Consider the following 6,947-nt stretch of genomic DNA (forward strand, 5'->3'; position numbering starts at 1 on the left):
GCTAGTTAAGGGACTGCTAGGTGGGCTAGTTAAGGGACTAATAGGTGGGCTAAGGGACTACTAGGTGGGCTAAGGGACTAATAGGTGGGCTAGTTAAGGGACTACTAGGTGGGCTAGTTAAGGGACTACTAGGTGGGCTAGTTAAGGGACTGCTAGGTGGGCTAAGGGACTAATAGGTGGGCTAGTTAAGGGACTACTAGGTGGGCTAGTTAAGGGACTACTAGGTGGGCTAGTTAAGGGACTACTAGGTGGGCTAGTTAAGGGACTACTAGGTGGGCTAGTTAAGGGACTACTAGGTGGGCTAGTTAAGGGACTACTAGGTGGGCTAGTTAAGGGACTGCTAGGTGGGCTAAGGGACTGCTAGGTGGGCTAGCTAAGGGACTAATAGGTGGGCTAGTTAAGGGACTACTAGGTGGGCTAGTTAAGGGACTGCTAGGTGGGCTAGTTAAGGGACTACTAGGTGGGCTAGTTAAGGGACTACTAGGTGGGCTAGTTAAGGGACTACTAGGTGGGCTAAGGGACTACTAGGTGGGCTAGTTAAGGGACTGCTAGGTGGGCTAGTTAAGGGACTGCTAGGTGGGCTAGTTAAGGGACTACTAGGTGGGCTAGTTAAGGGACTGCTAGGTGGGCTAGTTAAGGGACTAATAGGTGGGCTAGTTAAGGGACTAATAGGTTGGCTAGTTAAGGGACTGCTAGGTGGGCTAGTTAAGGGACTGCTAGGTGGGCTAGTTAAGGGACTAATAGGTGGGCTAGTTAAGGGACTAATAGGTTGGCTAGTTAAGGGACTGCTAGGTGGGCTAGTTAAGGGACTGCTAGGTGGGCTAGTTAAGGGACTACTAGGTGGGCTAGTTAAGGGACTACTAGGTGGGCTAGTTAAGGGACTACTAGGTGGGCTAAGGGACTACTAGGTGGGCTAGTAAAGGGACTGCTAGGTGGGCTAGTTAAGGGACTGCTAGGTGGGCTAGTTAAGGGACTGCTAGGTGGGCTAGTTAAGGGACCGGCAGGTGGGCCCAGCTGGTCCCGCCGGGCCCCCGAGGGTCTGACAGCCCCCCCAGATTGTTCCCGGTCCGCGTCGCGTCGGGAGAGGAGAGTGGGCGGGGCCGCCCTGCCCGTGGGCGCGGCCCCGGAGTCCTGGGGCCCCCCGCAGGAAGGCTCATCAGCCAATCATCAGCGCTGGAACGGGAAGCCCTTAATCGCCATGCAGGATCTCCAGAAGGAAGGCTTGTCTTGGAGGAAGACCCCTGCTCTCTTCCCCGAGACAACTGGACCTGACGCCCATGTGGTGGTGGGGGGCGGCAGAGGCTAGCCTCGTGGACGGGGGGGGACCCCCTCACATCGACCCCAATGTCTGCATTCTACCTGTAGGCCGCCTAGAGAAAGATGAGCCCTTACCCCTACCGGACTCTTCTGGACAAATAACCAACCCCTACCTCTTCCTAAAGACCTCTTCTGGACAACTAAGTAACCATTACCTGTTCCTAAAATACCTTTTCTGGACAAATAACACTAACCCCTACCTCTTCCTAAAGACCTCTTCTGGACAAATAAGTAACCCCTACCTGTTCCTAAAGGCCAAAGTCTTCTGGTCAAATAACTTAATAACCCTACCTGTTCTGAAAGATCTGAAAATAATAAGAAAACGAATGTAGTGGTTCCACAAGATGTTCTAAACTAGATGTGATTATACTAGTCTATACTAGAACTGACTCTACTTGTAGCTGTGGTTCCCCCAGAGGTGGTGTTTACCCCCCTCGCTACCAGCTACCTGGTGAGGGTGAGAGTTATCATTCTTCTTGACATGTGTTTGACGAAAGCCCTCAGCCACTTGACTCCATAATAGCTTCCAGCAGACAGATGCTGGCTCCATGTTTGGTCATCGAGTCCCGGCGGGCCGTGGCTCAGCGGGCGTAGCGGATCAGGTATGCCAGAGCTGCGATCTGCATTCACCAGCAAAGAAAACTGTTTTCTTTCCAATTCTCATCGTCTGCCTGCTGGCTGCCGTCAGAGTCCCAGACGGCGGGACCCAGCGGCGAGCTCACGGATCAGCGAACGCAGAACACAACACTGTGTTACTGTTAACCTCAAAATGCTTTTACACTGTTCAGCTAACGTTACAGGTCAGGATAAAACTATACCAGAAGAGGCTCTATACTAGTCTATACTACTATACTAGTCTATACTAGAGTAACTCTATACTAGTCCATACTGAGGAGGCTAGTCTATACTAGAAGGGACTCTATACTAGTCTATACTAGAAGTGATTATACTAGTCTATACTAGAGAATGGGAGAGAGAGGACAAAAGAGGGAGGGAGAGAGAGGGAGAGGGAGGGGGGAGAGAGAGAGAGAAGGAGAGAAAGGGAGGGAGGGAGAGAGAGAAGGAGAGAGGTAGACGGAGAGAGAGTGGGAGAGATATGGAGGGAGAGAGAAGGAAAGAGAGAGGGAGGGAGAGAGAAAAGGAGACAGGTAGACGGAGAGAGAGTGGGAGGGAGAGAAAAGGAGAAAGAGTAAGGTAGAGAGATTTAGAGAGAGAGAGGGACGAGAGAGAGGGAGGGAGAGCAAGCAGGAGGGAGATAGGAGAGAGAGAGAGAGAGAGAGAGAGAGAGGTAGATAGAGAATGAGAGAGAGTGGGGGGAGAGAGCAGGAGAAATAGATGGAGGGGGGAGAAGGAGGGAGAGAGAGAGGGACAGTGAGGGAGTGAGAGACCGAGAGGGGGAGAGAGAAGGAGAAATGGAGGGAGGGGGGAGAAGGAGGGAGAGAGAGGGACAGTGAGGGAGTGAGAGACCGAGAGGGGGAGAGAGAAGGAGAAATGGAGCGAGGGGGGAGAAGGAGGGAGAGAGAGGGACAGTGAGGGAGTGAGAGACCGAGAGGGGGAGAGAGGGGGGAGGCAGGGCCGGGCCAATGGTGGGTCACAAGGCCTCTCTGGTGGGCCGCCCGGTCGCCGCACAGTCCTGTTTTCAGAGTGTGGTTTTACAACGACTTCTACACAAATAAATACGCGCCTTTAGCATGGGCGGCCCGATGGGAATAGAACCCGCAACCCTGGTCGTGTTAATGCCTTGGAGGAGAGAGGGTTAGATGACTCTTTCTCTCTCTCACACACACACACACACACACACACACACACACACACACACACACACACACACACACACACACACACACACACACACACACACACACACACACACACACACACACACACACACACAAGGCAGAGGGTGTAGAGGACTTTAGCTGATGAGGGAGACAGAGAGCTACTTCATAACCCGGAGGTGGAGGAGGAGGAGGAGGAGGTGGAGGAGGGGGGAGGAGAAGGAGGAGGAGGAGGAGGGGGGGAGGAGGAGGAGGGGGAGGAGAGGAGCTGGCTTTGATGAAGAGAGTGTTCAGATGGTTTTAACCTGAAGGCCACAGCAGAAGCCCTGACTCCGCCCTCTTACCAAGGACCAATGAGAGAGAGAGAGAGAGAGAGGGAGAGGGAGATAGAGACAGGGGAGAGAGAGAGAGAGAGAGAGAGAGAGAGAGAGAGAGAGAGAGAGAGAGAGAGAGAGAGAGAGAGAGAGAGAGAGAGAGAGAGAGAGGGAGAGAGAGGGAGAACGAGATAGAGACAGGGGGGGGAGAGAGAGAGAGAGAGAGAGAGAGAGAGAGAGAGAGAGAGAGAGAGACCAAAAGCTCAATTATTATGGGATGCTGTAACTTCAGACATGATAGGCTAATATAAGGAGTACAATTTAACGCACTTTGATGAAAAAAACTGTTAATCCAACTGGTAGATCCCATCCCATAATCTTCATAAATACATATAGATTCTGTGCACATCTACACACATCCATCTTGAAACCTAGCATCAGCATCTTTAACAATACTTTAAATGACCTTTCCACACACACACACACACACACACACACACACACACACACACACACACACACACACACACACACACACACACACACACACACACACACACACACACACCACAGCCTAAATATGAATCTCTTTTCTAAATGAAGAAGTGAGTTCCCGGGCTCCAGACCTCCGCATCACAACCCTCATATTATATGATTAGACCCAGACTGAGCGTCTCCAGCGCTGCTCACCAGAACCGCAGAACCTTAACCGCCGCTTCTGTCGGCAGGGACCGGGCCACGTGTCGGCTTCTGGAGCCAGTCCCCGGCCCCCCGACCGGTCCGGGGTCTCAACACACAGACCCTCTAGGAGAGAAGTCCAGAGGGGATCCATTGCGCGCACTCGTCAGCGCTTATCTCGCGCTACGAGGGACGAGCTTTGGTGCGCTTATTTGAGGGAACGGAGCAGCACGTTGTACGCTGTGCCGCCACCACAAACATTTCCTCTCCTCCCTCCTTTCTCTTCTCTCCTTCTCTCTCCTAACTCCTCTCTCCTGCTCTCTCCTCTCTAGTATTTCGCTCCCTCTCTCCTCTTGCCTGTCCCCTCCTTCCTCCTGTCTCCTCCACTCTCTTCTTTCCTCTGATCTTTCCTCCCTTCTCTCACCCCCCTCCCCTCTCTCCTGTCTCCTCCTCTCTCCTCTCCTCTCTCCAACAAAAGCTGTGTTGGTTGAAAAGGTTTATTAAGGAGCCCAAGTGGATTGGCTGCTGCTGCCATCTAGTGGTTGATATTAGGATGGCATGATTAAGCTCGGTGGAGCACCTACGCTAAACTGACGACAGGCGGCACTGTTGTTCTGCAGGTAAGTTCGTAATGAGTTGCATACGAAAAGTACTACACAACGAAATGTAGTTTCTCATTAAGTCAGTCGTGCAATTGTGCATAAAGAAAATTAAGGATTCAGTTTTATATTAATGTTCAATAACCCAGTGCAATAGAGCCGGTAGATTGGATATTGTGTCATCTTCAAGCCCAGCTGTTGTATTTTAGTATATATTAAAACTGAAGGCCTACAGCTCTTTTTCACTTTACATTTAGGCATCTTGCCATGATTTTAGTATATCTTTGTAAGGACATGACATTATGAAAGGAAAAATAATACAGCCTACCTTCAGTGAAAGGGTCAGGGTTACGGTTAGGGTGAGGGTCAGGGTTAGGGTCATGGGTCAGGGTATGGGTCAGGCTCAGGGTCAGGGTAAGGGTGAGGGTTAGGGTCTATGATTTAAGTATTCAATGGACCCTATGATACCACCAGGTGTGAGTGTAATTAGCAATTAAAAGCAATTATATCTGCCCTGTTATGTCACTCAAATTTTGGCCTTTTAATAACAACAATTAAGCCAAGTTATAAAAAAATATTCTTACTAGTATTATGTCTAGATGCAGGATGACCCCCTGGTGCAGGAGGTCCCCTGGTGCAGGAGGTCCCCTGGTGGAGGAGGTCCCCTGGTGGAGGAGGTCCCCTGGTGGAGGAGGTCCCCTGGTGGAGGAGGTCCCCTGGTGGAAGAAGTCCCCTAGTGTAGGAGGTCCCCTGGTGGAGGAGGTCCCCTGGTGTAGGAGGTCCCCTGGTGGAGGAAGTCCCCTAATGTAGGAGTACCCCTGGTGGAGGAGGTCCCCTGGTGGAGGAGGACCGCTGATGCAGGAGGACCCCTTGTGGAGGAGGACCCCTGGTGGAGGAGGTCCCCTGTTGTAGGAGGTCCCCTGATGCAGGAGGTCCCCTGGTGGAGGAGGTCCCCTGGTGGAGGAGGTCCCCTGGTGGAAGAGGTCCCTTGCTGGAGGAGGTCCCCTGGTGAAGGAGGTCCCCTGGTGGAGGAGGTCCCCTGATGCAGGAGGACCCCTTGTGGAGGAGGTCCCCTAGTGTAGGAGGTCCCCTGATGCAGGAGGTCCCCTGCTGGAAGAGGTCCCCTGCTGGAGGAGGTCCCCTGGTGGAGGAGGTCCCCTGGTGGAGGATGTCCCCTGGTGTAGGAGGTCCCCTGATCCAGGAGGTCCCCTGGTGGAGGAGGTCTCCTGGAGGAGGTCCCCTTCTGGAGGAGGTCCCCTGGTGGAGGAGGTCTCCTGGAGGAGGTCCCCTTCTGGAGGAGGTCCCCTGGTGGAGGAGGTCCCCTGATGCAGGAGGTCCCCTGATGCAGGAGGTCCCCTGATGCAGGAGGTCCCCTGATGGAGGAGGTCGTTTCCCATCATGATTTATTCATCTGATTTGTAAAATTATTATTACACAACAATAATAGTCTTGATGTCAATAGTAATAATTATAAGGCTACTATTAGAAGTTATAACATATTTTAATCTGTTAGGAGCTTCATTAAATTTGTGAACTGATAATGTTAATGAAATAGTGTTTATTCTAGGGTTAGGTTATGGGTAAATGTTATTGTAATAATGTGTATTTGCATAAGGTTAAGTTAAGGTTAATGTTAATGTTCTGCAGGGTTAGGTTAAGGTTAATGTTACAGAATGCTACAGAATACACACTGATATTAACATTAACCCTAACCTAGTCCTAAAGAATACACACTATTACATTAACATTAACCCTACATAATTCACATCATTACGTTAACATTTACCGTAAGATAACCTTACAGAATACACTATTACATTAATTTTAACATTAACCCTAACCTCACTCTGCAAAATTTAAATTATTACATTAACATTTACCGTAACCAAGCCTAACTTTAATTGTTAAAGAAGTTACCAATGTTTTCCTCATAAAATAAATGCTTTGAATGCATGAAACATTGATAAAACACGACATAACAACAATGTTATTCCTCAGGTGTGAATCCTCATGTAGTAATTTCCTGTTAAGAACAGGCCTACCATGCAGGGGTGAGCCTGATTTAATTAATCTATTCATTATTAATAGGATTGATGCTAAAGAAGACCGCGGGTCGTCCGGCGGGCCTCCCCGCGCTGTGAGGCCGACGGACCGTCGCTCCGGGTCCGATGCGCGCCGCGGGCTGATATGGACACGCCCCTTTTCACTAAGAGTGATTCTATTGGCTGCAGAAATGATCCGGCGCATGGATTTGGCTTCTG

This window comes from Gadus macrocephalus, chromosome 5 (assembly GCF_031168955.1).
Source record: "Gadus macrocephalus chromosome 5, ASM3116895v1".
Lineage (NCBI taxonomy): Eukaryota > Metazoa > Chordata > Actinopteri > Gadiformes > Gadidae > Gadus > Gadus macrocephalus.